The sequence below is a fragment of the Hesperophylax consimilis genome, chromosome 9, assembly GCF_061612785.1.
Source record: "Hesperophylax consimilis isolate HC1 chromosome 9, BYU_Hcon_1.0, whole genome shotgun sequence".
Lineage (NCBI taxonomy): Eukaryota > Metazoa > Arthropoda > Insecta > Trichoptera > Limnephilidae > Hesperophylax > Hesperophylax consimilis.
The window spans coordinates 11,481,802-11,506,572 of NC_142844.1; positions in this window are offsets into that span (position 1 = coordinate 11,481,802).

Below are 24,771 nucleotides of genomic sequence, written 5' to 3' on the forward strand. Positions count from 1 at the left end.
GAGGTTAAAGAAAATGAATTATTGAGCTTAGCCAACCTGGCACCAAGTTTTAAAAGTTTTAAATGAAAATTGTTACCGAGAATAGAAACATGTGAGCCTGAGTCCAACAGGCCAGAAAAAACAGTTCCGAGTGTAGAAAAGGATACGAAAGGACGGCCGTTCCTGTCAGCCTTCCCTCCGTAACCTGATGCTCCTAAATTTCTGTAGAAATTCCTGACTACCGAAAGCCATTCTTGCCACGCCGGATCGAGAGCAGTGATACTGGTGGAGACGTCTTCCGCCAGCGGCACAGCTAACGTCCGGCTCTCGCGTTTTTTGACCTAACGCAAGTGCAGTCAGGAGTCTTAACGCCTGGACATCCACAGCGGAAGCAATGAATCTCCTCCCTGGAATTCACGTTATAACGCTTGAAAGACATGTTTTTATGAGAAGAATTCACATGCCTGAAAGAATTAGGTTTAGAAGGAGCATTTGTATTTGGTGGCGCCTTTACGCTAGCAGTTGAAGGGGTTTGAGGGGACTTTGAACCTTTCCTCTGGTCAGAACGACTGTCTGCCAATTCAATTAGTTTGCCCAATCTTTTTAGGGTAGTTATGTCCGGAATGGAGTTTAATGCAAGTTTCTGAATATATCTGGGAAGCATATTACACTGGAGAATTTCCAAAATTTCTACATCAGGCAATTTCTTGTTTAATCTTTTATTTAGTATGAGAACATTAGTGATAAAGGTGCCAAGTGAATCATTAGGTGCTTGCATAGTTGACCTCAACTGTGCAAGGAGTCTACGGTCATAATCGAGAATTTCATATTCCTCCTTGAGGCCTCCCACAAGGTCATCCCAGGATTCGAAAAGGGAGCGATTGACCCTCAGCCAATCAAGGGCAATCCCATCAAAAAGTTCAAACGCGCCTAAAAAAAGATTGTGCTTACTTACAGAGCGAGACAGGGCGAGTTCTTCAACACGTTCGAGAAACTTCCTAATGCAAGTAGTGCCATCGTACTTGATATTCCATAAATGCAGTGGAACCAACGGAGATGTGGGAACAATAATGTCTGCAACCTTGACGGAAGACATGGCGGATTCTTTTACTTGACTCCTTGTATCAGGCATTGTGACTAGATGTACCTAAAGATTAATTGGAAAAAAGGAAAAACAAGGCAACATTAATCACGTACGAAGACGGCAATAATAAATAGTAAAATTCCCAAAAGAGGAAAAGTGGGTGTAAAATTATTTGTACCTACACATCTAATGGACAAAAGTTCAGAAATGGACATACACCAATACTAAAATTTCAGATGTGGGAATCTGGAACAACATTACAACAATAATAAAATAAAATATACGGGACACCCACCAGTCCCGCAGAGTATTCACGGCCAAAAATTAATTTTAAAATAATTATTGTATAATTATGGTTATATCAAAATATTATAACAAATGCATAGCAAATATTATAAGAAATGCGGCCGGAACGTCGCGAAACAGAGAGACCCCCATGAGCCGACATAAAAATTACCTTCATCAAGCCAGTTAAAAAAAATGCCACCTGCAAAAATTATTGTCAACTCTCAATGCCAACGAGACTCTTAATCTCAGGGTCGTGGGTTCGAGCCCCACGTTGGGCGCCATTGTAAGAAGGATTATTGCCACATTGGGCGTGAGTGCCTCAGGAATGTATGTAACAACAGTGTATTAAATAAAAGATAAGGGAAATGAATTCCATGACACAACATTTATTTCTACAACACTTCATTAACCTTTAAATAACATGAGAACTCTTTATTTAGTGACATTTATCTCAGGCGTGTGCTACTACCGAAGGTAGAGAGCACGATTGCTTATTTAAATATTGCATTGAAAGCGACAATTGGGTGGCATTTATAATAACTAACCTGAAGAATGTAATGACGGGCGCCAAGCGATGCGTTTATGCATTGCTGTAATTTTAAATGAAGAGACAAAGATGACCAAAGGTAAATCCACAAAACGGTGTCGTCATCCTTGTACGTAATCGTGTTTGCTCATGGAGTGGTTCTTGTCTTCCCGGTTCACGACGTCCCGGAACCGCGGCCAAATAAAAACTAAAATGTCGAGCTGCGTGTCTTGAACGCGAGCTCCGTCCCCCGTTGTCCAGTGTTGCCATAGATGCGCCGTTGTAAATAGAGATGGGCAGTGAAAAATGCTAATGCTCTGTAGCGGGCAGGAACTGACTGCTACAAAGTATCCAGCTTTTTATTTCAGATTTAAATGTTAAAGTGTTGAGGTTTTTGAGTGTGAGTGGTATTTTGTTGTAGGGTTTAATACTATGATATAAGAAGCTTTTTTGCCCAAAAGTTGTATTAGTAATTATTTGTTGGATAAGTTTATACAATACAGTACGATAAAATAAATGGAATATTTCTATAGAAGTATTCGAAAACTTAAAACTTTCATTGAAAGGTGACAAAATAAGCTTTCAGATTTAATTGTTACAAATAAAAATATCATATTACATGTATTAAATTTTTTAATTCAAAGATAAAAAAAAAATAAATAAATGCCTACCTTAACTAAAATTACTGATAGTATAAAAAAAAACATAATTTTTTTTTTTCAAATACAAATGTATCACAAATGCTACTGCTATCTCACCTTTTGTCGTTTCATATTAAAATAATTAATAAAAATTAAATTCAATTTTTTTTTTTCAAATTGAGTTTATCAACTACAGATTATGTAATGTAATGAATACGCATTTTAATTTTCTTGTGGTCAACTTCTAGATTTTAATATAAAGCGTCGTGTTTTCTTTTTCTAATACCGCTTGGATCATATTTCTCACCATAAAAGTAAGGGAGATACAAAGATTTTGTTGATACCATACGAGTTGTTCCCAAAAAAAGAAACAAATTAGCCCGAATATTTAAACACAATATTTTTTTAAATAAGTGTAAATTATGAATGTATTCACAGAACGCGTCAATTTTATGTTATCCTGACATTTTTTTAATTACAACAACCAACGTTAAATCTCAGAACCACACCGATACTCATATTAAAGTTCTCAAGTTCAATTTCGGGTAAAAATGTTTTAAATCGATTCTTCATATTAGAAAATATAATTGTAATGCTTGCAAATGCATTGTTCATCGGCAATAATTAGTATGAATTATTGATATTTATAAAATTTACTGGCAGTGATAAGATTTTTTTTCTTTACGGAAGGAGGCAATTTTTTTCCAAAAATCCCATCTTACTATTTATTCCGATTGAATGTTTTTTCTTTCCTCAGTGGACAGTATTTTTCGAAAGACACTTTTTTCCTCCATTCCAGTGGCCATCAGAATATGTTTGTTGTTTAATACATTTAAAAAATATATTACTTTTTAGAAATGGATGATTCGTTCAGATTCGTGAAAGAGATAATAACGAACCATCATCAAACTTCTCAGAAAACTGTGCCTTAATTACAAAAAATTGCATGTTGAATTTCGTGATTCATTCATATAAAATGCAAGGCGACTCGATAAATTCTTTTTATCTGCACTGAGTCAATCAGGATGATTAAAGTTTGACGTCATTGGGTTTTTACAAACGATTTTACAATTTTAAAATTCTAATAATGATTGGACCGTTTCAAAATAAATCACCTCAAGGGCACATAGCAACTTAATTTTTATTTTACAACCTTATAAGACTAAGACTCATAACTTTATAGATTTATAACTAGTGGCTTAAGCGACTTACAACTAAATCTTATAACTATTGCCTCATAATTAAGATCATTATCTAGTGACTTAAAACTATACATATTATTGTGACCAAGTGGGTATATACATAATACTGCCATAATTTCACTTACAACTATAGCTTAAAACTAGAGATTTACGACTAACACACTTATTAACTTTTACAAATATATCCAATACGACATGAATAGTAAAAAAAAGTGATGTTACACAAGTAGCTTTAATGAATTGTTTTGATTAAAAACATGATTTTCAAGGAAATTTACATCTCTAGTTAAATGTTGTCATTGGATTTAATGTAATGATAGTGAATTTTATATTAGTGGTGCTCGATTTAAAATACTTGGAGTAATGTATTTAATTTTATTTTCGGTTGAAGCTTGGCTTAAAAAAAGTTTTTACTAAACAATGTTATAAGATATAAAAAAAAGTTTTTGTTAGTACCTGTCCAATAACTTACAAAATAAGTAAGTTTTTGAGAAATTTGTGGCATGCCTTGGTTAACAGCATGTAATAAATTGTAAAGGTTAGTTTAACCCCACGTCATCGGTTTTACGATCAGAAGGAAAAACTTAACAAAGAAATAACTCATAAACACCCGAAAATACAAATCTTTGGGGATTTTCCAAATCTGTACGGGGATGTTTCATTCACTGATACCTCAACATGGTTATTCCAGGGATGAAATAAACGTTGAGGTCGGTTTATTTTGACGAATGGATTGTCATAATCATAATATATACCTAAAATATTCAGCATGATGTACGTAGATACCTAAGTTTTTTTCAACCTAAATCTCAATTTTTTAAATTTTATATATTTATTTTTTTTATTTTTTATATATTCAATAATATTATTGAATATATAAAAAAAAATTAAAATCGATTTCTACAAATTAAACTTAATAACAATAAACTGAATTTCAATATTGGAATCTTAGGACGAGATGTTTCAGATAATTTGAATAATTCTTCAAATTTCATAGTTAATTTTCAAGTTCTGTGAAAGTTTTTTTCAAGTTCTGCTATTATTTTGGTTTTATCAAGTAACTGGCCTATAATGACATTATAATGAACTTTAAAAGGATATTTACAGAACTCGCAGATGAATGTTTACATAGAGTGAATGCAAGGAAATATATTGTAAACGGAGTTCAAAATGACCATCAAAGAAAATAAATTTTGTAAATAAAAATAAATTTCTTTCTTTAAAAGCCAAGAATTTGTAAATATTATTAAGATCGACCGGGTTTCACTTTGTAGAAGCATCTTCAGGATTCAAAATTTAACTAATCCAAAAGATTTTAATAATCTCATTATATAATATAATAATCCTAGAATTATTTTTATAAGCAATAATTGTTCGCCTGAAACACTCATCCACATTGAAAAAATCTCCTGATAAAAAATACATGACGCCAACGGGACTCGAACCTTGCAGTGTCCATCATCAGGGAAGATCCGGTAGATCCGAAGATGTGATCTTTCAGGCGAACAATTATTGCTTATAAAAATAATTGTTATCCTTTGTGCTATGCATAAATAAAATCTTGTCTTTAAAAACATTAATTTATCAAAAAAATAATAATCCTAGAATTAGTTAAATTTTTGTGTCAAACCGCAAAGTGACTTGTATCGAACGTCATCAGCATCATCAATATAAAATGTACATCAATTATAAAAAACACAACAAAATGCCATCATATTTACCACTGTCGAAAACTATGTAAAACCTTCCATAAAACTAATGTTGATAAACCTGCCTTACATATAGGTAACTCATGTTTAAAAACCTGCCCTGCCGTTTAACGGTAAATTTTATCGCTCGGACCTAAAAGGCAGTTGTCTCGCTTCAACTCAAGCAACCATCTTACTCTGACTAGGCAGCCGCTGATTGGCTAAGCACAAAACCTGCTTGAACGGCCCACGTGTATCCAAGAGATTTGTAAAAAAATACAAATTTGCAAGCCCTTCCTGTAATAATAGGAAACAATGTTAACTAAATAATTATATACAAAGATACTTATATGTTAATTAAATAAGCTCGAATAGAAATAAAATATGTTACACGTAAGATAATTATGTAATCAGCGAAACTCTGAAAATGTTACAGAGATTTGACCACTTATCTTGTAGAATATGTCTTATTATAACTAAATAAACAATATTGCGACGATGTGGTTTTGGCAGGGCGACAGAGGCAGATAAGGTCTAATATTATAAAATATTCCTATATTTCTGAGATAAACAGATTTTATCCTACAAACGTGGCGAGCTTCATAGCAAGAAAAAAGCAAGCTCGTTACGGGAATTTCATAATACAATCAAGGGTCGGAGGCGCGGTCCTATAGAATCTTATAAAGGCGCCGCAAAAACCGGTCCCTGCCCATTCCGCCATAAGCCCTGGACCGAGCAACACCTACCGCTGTCCGCTCTGCCTGACCCGCTTCGCTACCTGAGACCAACACGCTGCGTTTGATTTCAACCCGGTTCCCCCCCCCGCTCCACTTCCGCTGTCTACTGCAACTGCCTGCTGCTGAGCTCGCTGCTCACCGACAAGCCAACGACGCCCCGACGTCGCGGCGCCTCTGCCTCGGGCTTCACTGAGCCTTCCCAACAGCCAGCCTCGGAGAGGGGATCTGCCACTGCCTACTGAACCAGCCAGCGCCCCGCAGAGCCGTTACCGACTGAGCCTGGAAGGATACAAGAAGTTGCACCCGCAATAAAAACCAACCGCTTTTATAAAAGCGTTCTTTTCAATATGCAAATTACAAATGTCGAATATATCGTCTTTCTCAAGACGCATTCATTTATGCAAACATACAAGAGTCGATATTCCCTGGATCGAGGGGACTGAACGTTGCCGACTGAGCCAGCCCGCCTGCCAGCCCGCCTGCCAGCCCGTCTGCCAGCCAGTCCCGGAGAGCCTTCCCTCCAGCGTGCGGTCCTGCTCACTGGCCCCGATGTCACAGAGCCGTTACTGACTGAGCCTGGAGGGATACAAGAAGTTGCACCCGCAATAAAAACCAACCGCTTTTATAAAAGCGTTCTTTTCAAAAGCAAATTACAAATTTCGAATATATCGTCTTTCTCAAGACGCATTCATTGAGGCAAACATATTACAATAGTCGATATTCCCTGCATTTTTATGATATTTTAAATAACTCTGTAATGGTTCAAATGAAATACCTCAAGTGCTTTATTTGAATCATTACACAGGACAAAGGTAAATGTGTGCCGGTGCTTATATTTTACAGTTTTTTCTTGTGCAGGCAAACACGTCCCGTACAAAGTGGTCCATTCGAGCCGGAACCACACATCACGCCTTCAGTCCTGCCCCGGTGGAGATATCATCACCTTGCAGTGGCTGAGAGACCCGGAAGTCATCTAAGATGCCGGTTTCCCGCCCTGAAAGCAGACACACGCCGGCTCCCGACCGCCTTCCCGCCAGCGTGCGGTTCTGCTCGCTGGAACACCAGCCGATGTCAGAGCAGTCCAGGGGCACCCCCCTCCCACCGAGCCCTGAGCCCTCTCGGCTCGGGCTCCCTCATGCCCTGAGCCCTCTTGGCTCGGGCTCCACCGACAGGCCAACGACGCCCTGACGTCGCGGCGCCTCTACCCCCGGGCTTCTCTGAGCTTGCCGGTGACCGACGCCCCAACGTCGCGGCGCCTCTTCACCGGGCTTGCCGGAGACCAAGGCCCCGTTGTCGCAGCGCCTCTTCCCCGGGCCCACGTGCTTTCCTGTGCTCGCTGCTCCCGATGTCGCAGCACCTCGGCCCCGGGCCCCACATGGCTCGGGTTTATTTGAGCTTGCTGTCGCTTACCGAGGTATATAGAGCAGAGGCCTGCGCAACCAGTGACATCCCGGCGGCGGTGATTACACACAGTCACCGCTCCAGTGAGCAAACAACGCCCACACGGCTTGCCACTGCCTGTCAAACTCTACATTGGACAGCCAGCCAGTATACCAACTCAGCCAATGTATAACGCGCACGAGGCCTGCGCAACCAGTGACGTCGCCGGTGACAACCTGTACAACACCGGTGACGACCAGTGACATTGCCGGTGACATCCCGGATGCAATGTCTTACATACTCAGAGCCACACGATGAGCCACTGCCTGTCAAACTCTACAGTGGACAGCCCAACAGCCAGCCAGTATACAAACTCAGCCAATGTATAACGCGCACGAGGCCTGCGCAACCAGTGACGCCGCTGGTGACAACCAGTACATCGCCGGTGACAACCAGTGACATTGCCGGTGACATCCCGGATGCAGTGTCTTACATACTCAGAGCGGCACGATGAGCCACTGCCTGTCAAACTCTACATCGGACAGCCAACCAGTATACATAAACAGCCGAGATATAATGCGCACGAGTCCTGTGTAGCCGGTGACAACCATCCATCGCCGGTGACAACCAGTACATCACCAGTGACATTGCCGGTGACATCCCGGATGCGGTGCCTTACATACTAAAATTCTACAGTAGACAGCCCGACAGCCAACCATTTAAAGGCACCCACCACTGTCCCATCCCGGTATAGGTGACTTATTGTCACCCCTTCGGGACTCTCGCAAGAAGCTAATTTTTTATATTAAAGGATTCGAATTATCAATAAAAGACTCTAGACCTTTAAATGTCCCTGCATGTTGTGTTAGCGAGCACTATGCAGAGGATGCTCGAGTTAGTTGTGTTAGACATGCACATGCGTGTTAGTAGCACAAGACAAATATATATAGACGAAGATATATTAGGAGTGATCAGGTCCTCAGCAGTCCCAAAGGCGTGCGACCGGTCGCCGATCAGCCCACAGATGAGTTTCCATCACCGCCCACCCCACGCCGAGGCGTGATTATGCTCGAAGACCCTAGGAGAACAGATGGGTTGTGAGCTAACCGAAGAGAAATAAACTAAAAGAAGAGCGTCACACGTCAACGGGGGGTGGGGAAGGTGATGTAGTTCACTGCGGACGTCACGACGAGCCAGAGCATCGCAATTGGGGGAAAGCCGATTATCTAACACAATGTCTTATCCGGGGGTCTGGAAAATTCGGGCTTTATGCAGGGACTGGGGTCTTTATGCCTCGCCCAAGAAGAGGGCTAGGACAAGACAAAACACAAGGGGAGTTCAGTTCCCACCTGAAAAGGAGACAATGTAACATAGAAGAATGAGCAACAAAATACAAAATAATAAAAGGATTACGAGTAATAGAATAATATAGCGATACATAAATAAGATAGAGTAAGATATAACAGTGAAACATAAATATTTGATCAGAAAAAAAAAAAAAAAAAAAAAAAAAAGAAAGATATACATGATATATAAATTGGCGATAGTATGAGTGAGAGAAGAGTATAAAGATCAGAAACCAGGGGAGTCAGGAGCAGTACACTCGGCTGAGCTAAATTATTTGAATTTACTCTAAATGACATCGACTCTCAACACAGGCCACCTTTCAACCCAAACCTTAACGAACTTCTTCAGACATCCAAAATTCTTCTGATCCGATACGAGATCTACGTTCAAGATCGGTCTCGTTGAAACATTCAAACCATTAAGCATTTCCTCTCTAGCGTCCTTCAGTATCTCGCAATGCCACAGAATGTGCTCGGCGGTTTGGTTGGAGTCACCACACGCACAGGTGGGGTGTGGGGACAAGGTAAGACTATGTAGCCTCCCTCTAAATTCACCATGTCCGGTTAGAATCTGGGTTGTGTGGTGATCCAACCTAATGTGTGCCCCTTCCATTCTGACTTTAACTGATGGGAAGAAGGAGTGAGTCCATCTTCCCTTTCTCGAACTATCCCAACGCATTTGCCATTCGCTCAGTGTCCTTTCTCGCATCGCTCGAAGAAGGCTTTGGAGAGACACAGCATCACCGGGGGTTAGTTCAACCCCTAGGTGGTTGGCTGGTCTTCCCCTGGTCAGCTTCTTTTTAGTTTGTATTTCTCTTATCTCTAAATCAATGGGCAAAATGCCCGCCAGAACAGGCAAAGCGTCCGAGGCCACTGTACGGTATGCACCCGAAAGTGCCAGCAAGGGAACTCGCTGACCCCTCTTAAGTGCAGAGTGGATCAGGACGTTATCCAGACGGTGCTCCCAAACAGATGCGGCATAAGCCACCTGTGATATGTATACACCTCTGTACAGAACACGCAGAGCCGGAGAACGTAATCCCCACTCCGCAGTTGAGATTCGCCTCAATTTCATAAAAAGAGTCTGGGCCTTGCTGGACACATTTTTCACGTGTGCCAGGAAAGATGAAGAGCGGTCCAAAGTAACGCCTAGGTACTTGGTGTCTTCCGCAAACTTGATGCTAGAGTTGCCCATTTTGATCGAGGGGTTTCTTCTTCTACTGAGGAAACCCTTCATGAGCAAGCCTACGGTCTTATGGGGAGCGAAGTTTAACCTATTTAACCTTCCCCATTCTAAAATTTGTTTCAAACCTTCAGCAGCCTTACGCTCAATTTCATACCTACTGTCCCCAGAGACCAAAAACAACTTATCATCAGCGTAGTCTACCGAGATACATCCCTCAGGCAAGGGCAACCTAGAGGAATCATCGAACAGGATGTTCCAGAGTTCAGGTCCAAGGACCGACCCCTGAGGACATCCCATGTCGACATGCCTAGAGATGGTTACGTCACCATACGATATTTCGATTGTTCTATTGGATAGGTAGTCGGATAGAATTTTAAAAAGAGGTTTAGGACAATTACGCGCTTTTAATTTAGACAGTATCATCGGCCACCACGCATGATCGAAGGCACCAGTGATATCTAAAAAGATCCCTATAACATACCTCTTATTACAAACCTTCACCCAATCAAGCGCATTCTGAATGGCGTGCTCGGTGGACATCCCAGGGACAAAACCAAATTGCCTCTCATATGCAGGTGACAGGGTAGTTCGCAGGCGCTTTCTGATAAGTTTCTCCAGGATCTTGCTGAAAGCTGGAAGAAGAGTGATAGGCCGGTAGGCTTTGATGTCTGTTTTTGGCTTATCTCCTCCCTTGGGAATGACCCGAAGCACGCCCTTCTTCCATTCCGAGGGGAAAACTCCCCTCCTCATACACGTTTGAAATACCTGAAACATCTCATCCTTTGCGTAGTGCCACACTTTCTTCACAATTATTCCGTTCAGTCTGTCAAAGCCTGGTGCCTTCTTTTCACCAAAGCCCTTAATTATCTCGTCCACTTCCGCTATAGTTATTACCATTACGTCCTCCTGAGCGAGGCTAGGTGGAAGCCGTGAAAGATCTCTGATCATTTTGTGGTGGTCGTTTTCCCCAACTACTGAATCTACTGGGACTAGCTCGCTCAGAAGCGTTCGGAGGGTGGAAGCAACATCAACACTCTCGGCGTCCCCTCCATCATTGTTGGAGATAATGCTTGTTAAATGCCGTTCAGACCCTTTACCGGTTTTATCAATGGCGCTGTGGAGAGTCCACGGGTCGGCGTTACCCACTTCTTGTACCCAATTATGCCAGGTAGCTCGTTTCGCTGTGATGACAGCTGTTTTGAAGGCGCTGCGCGTGCGTCTAAGGTTTAACTCAGCCGCATTCAACTGGTCGGGCATCCAGCCGTCCTTTCTTGCACGGCCAAGAGTTCTGGCTGCCTTCTTAAAAGCACTCTTCAGCGAAGTCAGCTCATTCGACCACCACGGCGTCCTTATAATCCTCTTTGGGTTTGTTCTTCCCAGAGATGACTCTGCAGCCGATACCACTGCTGCGTTAAAGAAATTCCCCAAATTATCCGGATCACAACACGCTACGTCATGGAATCCCCTTAAGGTATCGCGTAACGTTTCCCCGAAGTTATCCCAATTCGCCTTACAGGTTCTAAAGTTCCAGAAGGATCTAGGAGCTTCATTCTTAATAACACCCACCTCGAATGTAATTAGCCTGTGATCAGAGTTAATCGCGGATTCATGTACATGCCACTTAGATATTAAGCCAGTAACGGATCCAGAGTAGAGAGTTAGATCGATTTTACTCTCGCCTGAGAAGTTTGAGAAAGTGTAGCAATTGTTGGGTTCATTAAGTAAACTAAGACCTTGCGCCGCAATGAGGTCAATGACGGCGTCTGTGCGTTCCGTCCTATCTTCAATATGATCAAACCACACAGACGAGCGAGCGTTAAAGTCTCCTCCAATAACTATGTTACGTCCTTTAAGTGCGTTTAGAGCGCGTGTCAAACTTAATATGTGTGGTCCAACGTGATTACCATATTTAAAATAGACTGAGATGAGGACGATCTCATGCCTACCAGAATTAACCACAACACAGGTTTGATACTCGTTGGATAGACCCACCAAAAGGAGGGGGCTGATGGACGAAACGTTCACCAGAACACCCGCCATTGGATTACTACCCACTGCAAGCATCTCACCTGGATAACTTATAGGCGTCCTACCTTTCCAAGTGTACTGCTCCTGAACAAGCATAATGTCAATGTTGCGGTCAGACATGACCCGCAGGATTTCGGTTGTGGCAGCCCTGGATCTCTGCAGGTTGATCTGACCTATGGTGAGGGGCGGATTACGATCCATAATCCGTCATTTTCACCTGAGCTTCAATGGCTGCTCTGTAAGCTGGGCATATCCTATCACCAGTAGAGTGGTCCGATGGCTTGTTAAATCTTTTGCAAGTAGCACAAATAGGGGTGTTGGACTTGTTTGGACGGGTGTCCATGTCGTGTCCACTGATTGAACAGTGACGGCATACCTGGGCTGGTTGTGTGCAGGCTTTGCTTATGTGCCCATACTGGTGGCACTTAAAACACTTCGTCGCTCCAAGGTAGTCGCGTACACGGCAGGCATTCCACCCTAAAAAGCAGAGGCCACTGTCAATTAGGACCTTCCTCGCTTCAGGATGACAGGTGACGATCATATTCATTCCAGGTCCATCACGTTTGCCAAACAGGGCGACGCGTCGCATAGTCCTTGTGAAGTCATCCTTGGAAAGAATACACTTACCCTCAATGTTGTTTGCGTAAATCTCCTCAAAGACGGCTGCATCTGCAGAGGCTTCACCTTTGGGCACATCGTATAACACGATCTTCGGGAGACGACCCTGTGGGCTGATGATTTTCAGTCCCTGCTCCATCAATTTGGCCTCGACCTTTTTGATGTTCGAGATGCCATCAGGAGTGCTGGTCTCCAATGCTACTCCTCCACCCTTGATCTTTTTAGTTCTAACAACCCTAAAGCCATCCTTATTAGGATTGAGGAGCTCGGTTAGTTTTTTCTGAGTTTCCTCAGATGTCTTCCCCTCAGGAACAGTGGGGTAGAAAAGGATAGTGGGTTGTGGGGTAGGGATCGGCCTCGGGACACCGTCGACAAAAATTTTCTTCGACTGGGGGCCTGTGATGTTGGCGGCTGCAGACGCGTAAGATTTACTTACCTGTGTGGGGAAGTTCGATTTTTTGATAAGCTGGTCCACCTTGGAGGATAATTCTTTTTGCGGCTCCAAAATGTCAGCTAGGGTGGTTGCTCTAGCCATCGCACTTGCGTGTGTCACCGCTAGGTTTGAGACCAGTTTTTTGATTTCGTCCATGGCATGGCTGATAACCGTTCTGTCGTCCTTGTTCATTTTATTTTTACCACTATTCAAGGTGACGGTAACAGAGTCCATGTGCGACCAGATAAGGGTAAGGATATCGTGGGTAGACGAACCTGTTGGGTCAAAAATCAATGAGTCATTTTCTCTTTGCCTCTTCCTGTTCTCCTGGTTGGGGGAGCGTGTGGCATTAGATGTGGACGCAACAGGGTTGTTGGCCGCAGCGGCAATTTCAGGTGCAGCAGAGGAGTGTTCCATGGCGCTGACTGGTGGTTGAACGGAAACTGTACTAACCTCTACTGGGCCTTTGTTGGAGGTCTCACTTTGTCGCGTGCTGTGGATGCTCGTGAATGGCGAGGCGCTTTTGCGAGGTGGCTCAGGTTTTCTCACAGACAAAGACTTAAGAAGAGGCGCTGACCTGGGTGAGAGCTCCTCATGCTCGCTTAAAGCTTGTCGAAGCAGCTCATTTTCGCTTTGTAAAATGGCGAATTCTACCGAGGGACCCCTAAAACAGTCAACAGCCGACATTCAACCAGTTGGCCGACAGCCAACCAGTATACCTAAATAGCCGAGCTACAATGCGAACGAGTCCTGTGCGCCGGTGACAAACAGTACATCGCCGGTGACAACCAGTACATCGCCAGTGCCAACCAGTGACATTGCCGGTGACATCCCGGATGCGGTGTCGTACCTACTCAAATTCTACAGTGGACAGCCCGACAGCCAACCAGTATATCTAACCAGCCGCGGTACAATGCGCATGGGTCCTGCGCAACCGGTGACACCGCCGGTGATAATCAGTAACATTGCCGGTGACATTGCCCGGGTGAGCAACCAAACAACGCTCACACTGCATGCACTAGCCCGCAGAGCCGTGAGAGGTGTCAGCCTGCCCGCCAGACAGCCAGAATATCTACTCAGCCGGGGTATAACATGCACCCCGAGCGCGCTGGCGGCCAGAAACCTATGCAACCAGTGACACCGCCTACAGACGGAGTACCCTACTACTTTATACGATGTGCCAGCCGTACAGTGACCCGCACCCCCAGGACTCCGATAAGATGACGACAATACAATTCGAGTACACTGGGGATCATTACGTGCGCTTTGCCGGGGGATGAATGCTAACTGGCACGCAAAACAGATTGCAGACCTATAAAAATAAACATCTCGCCGCCAAGCTGCCGAGTTCGCAGTACCGCAGCCCGCCTTGTTGGATAGGCCCCCTACTACACTGGGCCACCATCACCAGCCAGAGCCCCCTGATGCGCGTATGATGGCTACGTCTACCCACGAGCTTGAAGCGACCGGCCCGACCTCGAATGCCGGCCCCCCGGATACGTAACATCTCGAGAGCCGACACCATCCGGAGCGCAGCCCGATTCGACTGCGGCCAGCCAGTTACCTACGTGTTTGCTGCGACCGTCCCGGCCTCGAATGCCGGTCCCGGATATGCAGCAAACCGCAACTATATAATGGTCACTCACAAGTTTGCGGCGACCGTCCCGGCCTCGAATCGTTGCGGATATGCTGCAAACTGTGACTAAATGTTGGCCATCCTGTCAATCACGTGTTTGCTGCGACCGTCCCGGCCTCGAATGCCGGTCCCGGATATGCAGTGAACCGTGACTACATGATGGCTAGCCTGTCACCCACAAGTTTGTAGTGACCGTACCGGCTTCGAATGCCGGCTCTGGATATGCCGCAAAGTAATCCCCGTGACTACATGATGTCCGGCTTGTCATCAAAATTGCAGCAGCAAGCTAGCCGGATTCAACTCTGGCCCCTTCACAGTTCCAGCGCGCACCTAAGCGCACATCCGGCCTGAAATGCCCCCCTCCCCCGGATACGCAACAACTCAAAAATGCACGACCGATACCCCGACACAAAAGGATACCAGTTCACCGCCATTCAAAACCTGCGAGCGCGCCCAAATCCCACGCGCGTCACCCTGCAGCCGCTCCCCGGAACCGAGAACTGACAAGCAAGCCCCAAGAGTAATCACCACGGCCAGATGGGAGGAGTGACCACGCACTCAATCACTGGATTCGGATGCAGCAACCACCACCGAAGACTGACACGTTCGAAAAAATAGCTCGGTGCAGCCACTACTGCACGGGAAGGAGTGTATCGAACGTCATCAGCATCATCAATATAAAATGTACATCAATTATAAAAAACACAACAAAATGCCATCATATTTACCACTGTCGAAAACTATGTAAAACCTTCCATAAAACTAATGTTGATAAACCTGCCTTACATATAGGTAACTCATGTTTAAAAACCTGCCCTGCCGTTTAACGGTAAATTTTATCGCTCGGACCTAAAAGGCAGTTGTCTCGCTTCAACTCAAGCAACCATCTTACTCTGGCTAGGCAGCCGCTGATTGGCTAAGCACAAAACCTGCTTGAACGGCCCACGTGTATCCAAGAGATTTGTAAAAAAATACAAATTTGCAAGCCCTTCCTGTAATAATAGGAAACAATGTTAACTAAATAATTATATACAAAGATACTTATATGTTAATTAAATAAGCTCGAATAGAAATAAAATATGTTACACGTAAGATAATTATGTAATCAGCGAAACTCTGAAAATGTTACAGAGATTTGACCACTTATCTTGTAGAATATGTCTTATTATAACTAAATAAACAATATTGCGACGATGTGGTTTTGGCAGGGCGACAGAGGCAGATAAGGTCTAATATTATAAAATATTCCTATATTTCTGAGATAAACAGATTTTATCCTACAAACGTGGCGAGCTTCATAGCAAGAAAAAAGCAAGCTCGTTACGGGAATTTCATAATACAATCAAGGGTCGGAGGCGCGGTCCTATAGAATCTTATAAAGGCGCCGCAAAAACCGGTCCCTGCCCATTCCGCCATAAGCCCTGGACCGAGCAACACCTACCGCTGTCCGCTCTGCCTGACCCGCTTCGCTACCTGAGACCAACACGCTGCGTTTGATTTCAACCCGGTTCCCCCCCCCGCTCCACTTCCGCTGTCTACTGCAACTGCCTGCTGCTGAGCTCGCTGCTCACCGACAAGCCAACGACGCCCCGACGTCGCGGCGCCTCTGCCTCGGGCTTCACTGAGCCTTCCCAACAGCCAGCCTCGGAGAGGGGATCTGCCACTGCCTACTGAACCAGCCAGCGCCCCGCAGAGCCGTTACCGACTGAGCCTGGAAGGATACAAGAAGTTGCACCCGCAATAAAAACCAACCGCTTTTATAAAAGCGTTCTTTTCAATATGCAAATTACAAATGTCGAATATATCGTCTTTCTCAAGACGCATTCATTTATGCAAACATACAAGAGTCGATATTCCCTGGATCGAGGGGACTGAACGTTGCCGACTGAGCCAGCCCGCCTGCCAGCCCGCCTGCCAGCCCGTCTGCCAGCCAGTCCCGGAGAGCCTTCCCTCCAGCGTGCGGTCCTGCTCACTGGCCCCGATGTCACAGAGCCGTTACTGACTGAGCCTGGAGGGATACAAGAAGTTGCACCCGCAATAAAAACCAACCGCTTTTATAAAAGCGTTCTTTTCAAAAGCAAATTACAAATTTCGAATATATCGTCTTTCTCAAGACGCATTCATTGAGGCAAACATATTACAATAGTCGATATTCCCTGCATTTTTATGATATTTTAAATAACTCTGTAATGGTTCAAATGAAATACCTCAAGTGCTTTATTTGAATCATTACACAGGACAAAGGTAAATGTGTGCCGGTGCTTATATTTTACAGTTTTTTCTTGTGCAGGCAAACACGTCCCGTACATGACTGCTTTTATATAAAAAAAATATATTATATGCTTAGTATGTAACGCGGATTTATAAAACCAGTAGTTTCAAATTGTCTTCCGGTTAAAACATGTGTGTATTTAGTATAATACCAGGCGTAAAACATAATACAAGTATTGTTATCAATTAATTAATCATCAAGCGGAGAAACAGCAACAAATAAGTTTTTTTCTTATAAAAAAACGATTTTTAAAAGAACATTTATTATAAGCGCCCTTGAGGTGATTTTTCACAAAAACGGCGCTCTACAAATTATCCAATTATTATTATTATTAATGTATTTTAATAATAAAACCCTGAAGATAACTAGTATACTTGAATAATCACGATATCGATGAAAAATTTAAATACAAAAAAAACACCTGCAGAATTATTCACTATGGGTATAATTATTCATTATAAATTCTGATTATGAGTATCAAACTAATTTTATCACTTGTCTGAATTCTTCCTACAGTCAGTTTTAATTTTCAACTGTTCATCGACCGTAAATTATTTCATGCAGGAATAACTAATACACATCATCACAGACAATTGAAATGATCATGTGTCATTTGTAAGCAACCAAGTTTTTCGAAAAAGGTATTTGAACCAAGGGACACAATAATTACTTTATTTATTTTTCGGAATAACTTTATTGAGTAAATCCTCAAATTGTAATATTTAAATATTGAAGACAATATTAGTGCGTAATTGTAAAAAGCATTCACTTTGTGGCTCATCATAATTTATAATAAAAACACATAAATTTGTTTTTGACCACGATAGTTTTATTTTCACTCTACCGGTTTCGGAAGATCCCTTCCTTCGTCAGGAGAATATTTAAAACTGATTTTAAATATTCTCCTGACGAAGGAAGGGATCTTCCGAAACCGGTAGAGTGAAAATAAAACTATCGTGGTCAAAAACAAATTTATGTGTTTTTATTATACAATATTAGTGATTTCTAAACGAAAATCTGAAACAGAAAAATCAGAAAAGGAAACGGTCACATCTTGCGATCATACATAAAGATAGTTGCCAATAAAAATGTGCGGTGAAAAAATGAAGACAATGTTAGTGGTTCTTATTCGAAGTATGATACAGTTAAAAGTGACCGAGGGGAATAGGGTCCCATTAGCTCAGTCGGTAGAGCACTGTCCCGGAAAAACAAGGGTCCTGGGTTCGAGTCCTAGATGTGACCGTTTCCTTTTCTGATTTTTCTGTTTCAGATTTTCGTTTAGAAATCACTAATATTGTCTTCAATATTACTTTATTTATTTGATCAAACGTCTAAAACATTATGTAAAGTGTGTAATTTTTATTTTTTAAGAACTATCGAAATTAATCTACGTGTTAATGTATATAAACCAATCACTCAAGAGAAAACTATTTTTTTTCTTACGTATGATTATTTTCATTATATTCAATGCATTCTCTGCAAGTCAATAATCATCTGATACCTTAGTACAGCAGCAGTAGTTTATCCCGGTGTATCTTTGCTGCTATAAAATATATCTGGCTATAAAATATATTCCGATCGTTTACTCCGCCGGTTATTCGCAATTTACGGACTGGATGCGTGTAAACGCCGCTTAATGCGTGTGCTTATCGCTTAGGTGTTGGAATAAAGGTTACAATAGATGCTTTTTGCTACAAAAAAATATGTTGGAAAATTTTAGGAAACACAAAAACATATTTTTGTAAAAATTAATGTTTTAAGGCATTCGTTTTAATTGACGTTTTTGAATATAGAAAAGCTTTAAGTTTAGATGAAGCTAAAGGTCTATGTTTAGCCGCAGTAGTAAGCACAGATTTTGTTACAATTATATGATAATAATAATAACATTTTGTATTATTTCCACAGCGCGTTTTCATGAGAAAATTTGAATAGAGGCCTAATAAGCCCAGGACTGAAGTTTTCGAGATAAATATGAAGCCGCGGAGTGATAGGAACATTTATGAAAAATGCCTTTATCTACGTAATTTTTTTAATAACATCTTCCATTCCCCGTCTCATCAAATACCTCATTCATAAGCCGTTATATTTGCATTGACGATATGAAAATTTGGTTAAAATAGTTATATAATAATACCACTTTGCACACAAATCATTTTAAAAGTTTGTCTTACAAGATGGCTGCTGGGCAATTTCCCCTCGCTTTAGATTTGGCTTCAATGTCATACAAAATCGTACTCATGATCTGTACAGGGATTTTTAGGTCCATGGTTCTTAACGAAAAGATTTTTAATAAAATAATTTTTGTTTTAAAACCACGAGTTTTTAATAATTTTTAGAACCAACCGGTTTCGCTTTACTCAAGCATCTTAAGGGTACAAATTATTACTAGACAAGAAGTACAAAGTGTGAGCTTATATATAAAAAATTTTGAGGGAGACAACATGATATAAATATAACAAACACAGAGGAATCATACAATATATTTACACAAGTACAAAAGACATGGGAAAAACCGAAAGGTAATTATGTAGATTAATGGATTATAATAATATATATGGGGAAACAAAGCATCAACTGACATGGTGATAAGGAGAACTTGGACATTTTTAATGGTTTATTGGAAACAAACTTAATATTGGAATACTTGATATATCTAATTGATTATTTAGAATAGGACTTTTAGTTTTTACAGCTTTTTTTTATTTCCAGTGCTTCTAGGTTATTGAGTATCTTACCATGCCCGTTTGTATGTAAAATATTAGCGCCTGTGTTATGACAGACGGTATGATCTTTACTAATCAGATGATTGGAAAATTCAGAGAAACCGTTATTATTGAGACAACGAAGATGCTCTTTAATCCTGATATTAACATTACGTGTTGTCTTGCCGATATAAAATGCCTCACGATTATTACAATTTAATTTATAAATACCTGAATGGCTAAGTTTGTCATCTTTATCTTTAGAATTGATTAGACATTTACCTAGATTATTATAGGTATAAAAGGCCGGTCTAACTTCAGAAGGAAGGTTTTTTACACTTAAGTTAGAAAAGTTATTAATGAATAAAATACGGTGTCATTGATAAGTAATATTATTGTGATTGATTTTTGTACAAGGACTAGCGAATAAGAAGCGATTACTGGAGATTTGCTTTATTTTTTTTGTTTAAGATTATATCTATAAAAGATGATTCGTAGCCATTATTTACAGCTTTTTTTAAAATTATTTTTAGTTCATTAGCAAAATTAATATCTGACGTTGGAATTGTAACCAAATGATGGACCATTGAATGGAATGCGGAGTGCTTTTTTTTAAATCTTTCAATATTTAAGAGCATGGTCATTATATACTTACTTACTTATAGTAAGTACCTGCTGATTTGGAAATATGAAAATTAGTGGCAAAAATTTTTTTATTACTAAAACATTTATATTTTTAAGGAAATCAATAACTTCAAAATGACGTTGAAAACGACAGAAAAATCAATATTTTTGAAGGGGAAAACCTTATTTGAAAACATCAGTAACTGCATTATAGGTGTCTCTTCGTTTTAGAGAGCACATATGTTTAATGGTAGAAAAGTTTAAGAGAAACACGTCCTTAAAAATTATTAAATATGGGTTATTTAATAAATGAAAAAGAACCATTTATTAAATTATCTGACCACCCTCATAAAAAAACTATAAGTTCCTTTCTCTGTATTTGCCCCACCTTCAATATTAACCCTGTAGCCCATACATTATCATAAAGTTTTAAAGTCGGTTAATTTAGTGGTTGACAGTAAATCTTAGCATTCTTTTTCTACTTTTCAAAACCTAAATGATTATATTAAAACCGAACATTGTCGATTAATACTAACTTTGATTTGGTTAGGTTATGTTAGGTTTTGTAAGGTTTATTGAAATCTAGAATTTACCACATTATTGTGGTAAAAGCAACAAAGAAAATTGGAAAACATATCCATTTTTAATTGATATAATTTTTGGGTACTAAACGACTTACTGAAAAACCAAAAAGTTCACATATTTTTGAACTTTTACAATAACACATCTTACTCGAAAAACACTATTTTTCAGTTTTCTGTAAAAGTATTTTGATCAGATAAGATATTCAAAGTTATGTTAAACAGTTCTTCGAAAAGGGTAGAAATATATTTTTTAGAGCTAACTTGTGGAAAAACAAAGATTAAAAATATATTTTTCGTCACCGACATTGTAGTATATTACTTTTTCTTTTTGACCACATTAAAAAAAAAAAATTAAAAAAAAAACCACATTAAAAGAAAGCCAGTGTCCATCAATAGAAGAAATTTCTAAAAAATTTCGACTGTGAGAATTTGAAAGCACTTACATTATATTATGTACCTATTCTTAACTATCTACAATTCAAATTTTGAATGAATAGTTAAAAAAAATTAGAGTAATTCGGTTAAATTTCCGTTATATCCTGCGGTCCTCTGCGTACATCTTAGTAATAAATTATCTAGAGAATTCAGAGACAACGTCCCTTGTTCCCGACAGCCCCATTGTGCTCGTGTATGGCCGCTCAAGGCTCGATTCATATTCACAAGAAGTGCAGTGGGAGCTATGTACCACCCCTAGCAATAGACGACCCCCTCCCAACACCAGGATGCTAGACCCAAGGCCGACAAGAGTATAGATATGGACGCGTGTCCTGCAAATTAATAAGTAATGTCGCATCACTGTTTATAATAGTCTGTTTATTTAATGTGATTGCCGTAAAAACACGCAAATCACGAGTAACAACAATTATCAACAATTGCAAATCGCTGTCATTTGTAAACTGTCGTTGCTCGATGTCACTGACTTTACCACGTGACACTTCACGTTCATAGTTCTAAGGTATGTATTGTAGTTGGCCTTGGCTAGTGCTTGTTGATGATTTGACAGTCGTTTTTAAGAGAGAAGATGAGACAGTCAATGTCGTCGGTCTTGGTGGGTTGTTTTTGTTACATTTGGTATCATCGCAACTCTTTTTTTGGCATTTGCACTTTTCTCCCAAACGCAGATTGTCGGTCAGATTCAACTTGTAAACAAGTTTTGATCAGCTAGCAAGCATAACGGAAGCGCGTTATGTTTATCACAATTTTTTTCAAGATTTGATGCCCAGAATCTGCATTTAACACCAATGAGACCAAAAAACTTTAAAAATTTCACCAAACCAAAATTAAGATTGAAAATTAGGTTTGAAGTAATAGACACGCTTCTACAGTTTTCAAACATTGACATTCAAAAATTACAGTGTCTTAAAAAATGGCGAAAAACATTGTTGAATGGCGAAACATTTCAATCTTACTTTTCTCATGCTTCTCCGTGTACTTTGAAAATACCACCCGTCAACTCAAAATTAAAAAAAAACTAACTTACTAATGCAATAAAATGATTGATTTTAAAAACGCTGAATATATCTAATAGTGGTTCAATACAAGAGATAAGAAAATATTATGAGATCCCTAATTCTAGTGATTACAGGACTTAAAAAATATTCCCTAATAATTTGGTGTTAGTTTTCATCTTGTGAACGGAACAAGTATTTTAAACAATCATGTTCTTTATATAGATTGTTTTTGGGATTTCCCATCATTAATTAGATTTTGTTATAGTATTATTTTTAATAATAATATGTGAATAGAAACCGAACAAGAGTCGCAACTGCCAAGCTGATGGTATGACCATGGCATCCCCAGATGGGGCACGTTGTGATTGAAAGTAGTAGGAGAAGAAGACGGGGCAGATAAAGTTGAGGAAATACCTGGTTATTCAAATCTGGCCACCAAACGCCGCTATCACAGCCTTTTACAAGGGTATTACCGAAAGTATCTACTACTACTACAAAACATATTATCTTAAATACTGTCCTAGGAAAAAGTTTTCCAGAAGCGTGCAGTGTCTTTTCAACGCTTTGCAAAAAATAAAAACGTTATTGGTTGCTATTTATAAACAGAAAAGTGAGATAGCTTATTTTTCCAACTTCCTCCTGGGGCTTAAAACATAAAACTTCTCATTTTTTTCCACAAGAAAACTAATATTGTCATCTTTATTTTTAGAAGTGTATGTTTACAGGTGTTAAATTTACAGCTTAAAATGTGAGTTTAATTTCACTGGTAAAGGCACAAAAACTAACACGCAACCTTGTTTTAGTAGGTTGTATCGTTACACAAGTTATATATTATTCTTCAATATATTATAACATGAAATATGAAGCAGTTTGGTAAAAGTAAAAGTTTTTTTGGGGCATTAAATATATTTTTTACCACCATACCTTGCTGTGCACGCATAATCACACATTTATTTAAAATTATATTTTTATGTTTATTTAAACAAATAATTTTAAATGATATTATTATTATTAATAGAGAATAGAATGATGGACTCGCCGAACGTCACAGCGGTGCTACCAAGGTCTGTTATATATATAAGGATGTTGTGTTGAGCGCTTTATTAGCAGCAGACACAATATCTGGACGGATGACAAACCTCGTGGTGGCACTGTTAGGGGACGCGGTAGACTCTCTCGCTGCAGCAGCTGGTCCAGTTTCTTCCCCACCTAGGATTCTTGCTGCAGAGTCTCCATCTTCTATATTCGTCTATCTTCGTGTCACCTGATCCTGTTCTTCATTTTACTTAACTTTACCGCACGTTATTTTTGTAATATTTATATTTTTTGTAATACCTGCATCACCTAGTTAGGAACCAATAATTTCGACCTGATAAGGTACAATAATCTATAATCACTAAAAATATTTTAATTATATCTTGTATCATATTGTATTGTGTGTAAATCTAAAGGAATAAATAAATAAAATAAATAACTGTAAAGCGCCCCTGAGGTGAAGCGGCGCTATACAAATTTTCCAGTAAATTAATTAATTAATAACAGAAAATAAAGTAATTATTTTACCTAATTTTATACACACGTATGGGGAGTGTTTCATTTAGTTGGTTATTTTTTATGTAAATACCAAAGTATTTCCAGTTTATATTTTCAGTTTGTTTTTTAATGTGATGTTTAAAATCTTTGTTTTTATTTAAATTTCGGATACTTCTGGTAATGAATTAAAAAAATTTACTCTAAAATATTTTTAGTTGAATTGCCCCATTGTTTTTTTTACATTTTAGAGTTGGGAGTATTGACGTTTGTCTGAGTAATCTATTGTTTTTAAAAGAACCATTTTTTATTAAAAGTACTATCTTTGTAAATTTGTAATGTTGCACGATAGAAGTAAATGTAACTACTCCTACATGTAAAAAAACAATAGGACAGTTCAACCATGAATATCTCGGAGTTAATTTTTTTAATTCATTACCAGAAAAAATTAGAAACATGAATGTAAATATAAACGAATTCAAAAGCCATCTTAAAAAGTATTCCGAACACTTGAACTGAATCATATCAAATTTAAACCAAAATAACAACACCCCCCATACACACAAGCCTTGTTTATTTATGGGGGTACATCAAATGCTTATATTATATCATATTATATTATGTAATTAAAAACTGTATTATATTATTTAATGTAATTCGTGTATCTTTTTTTATTAATAAATAAAAAAATAAATTAAAAAAGTATAATATACTCTGTTTTCTGATTTTCAGGTGACACAATACTATTATTGAATAATTAAAAAAAGGATTTATTATTTGGGATCCGTTACATGCTGCAGATTATTATATTTTTTTACTCTTCGTAGATAACACGA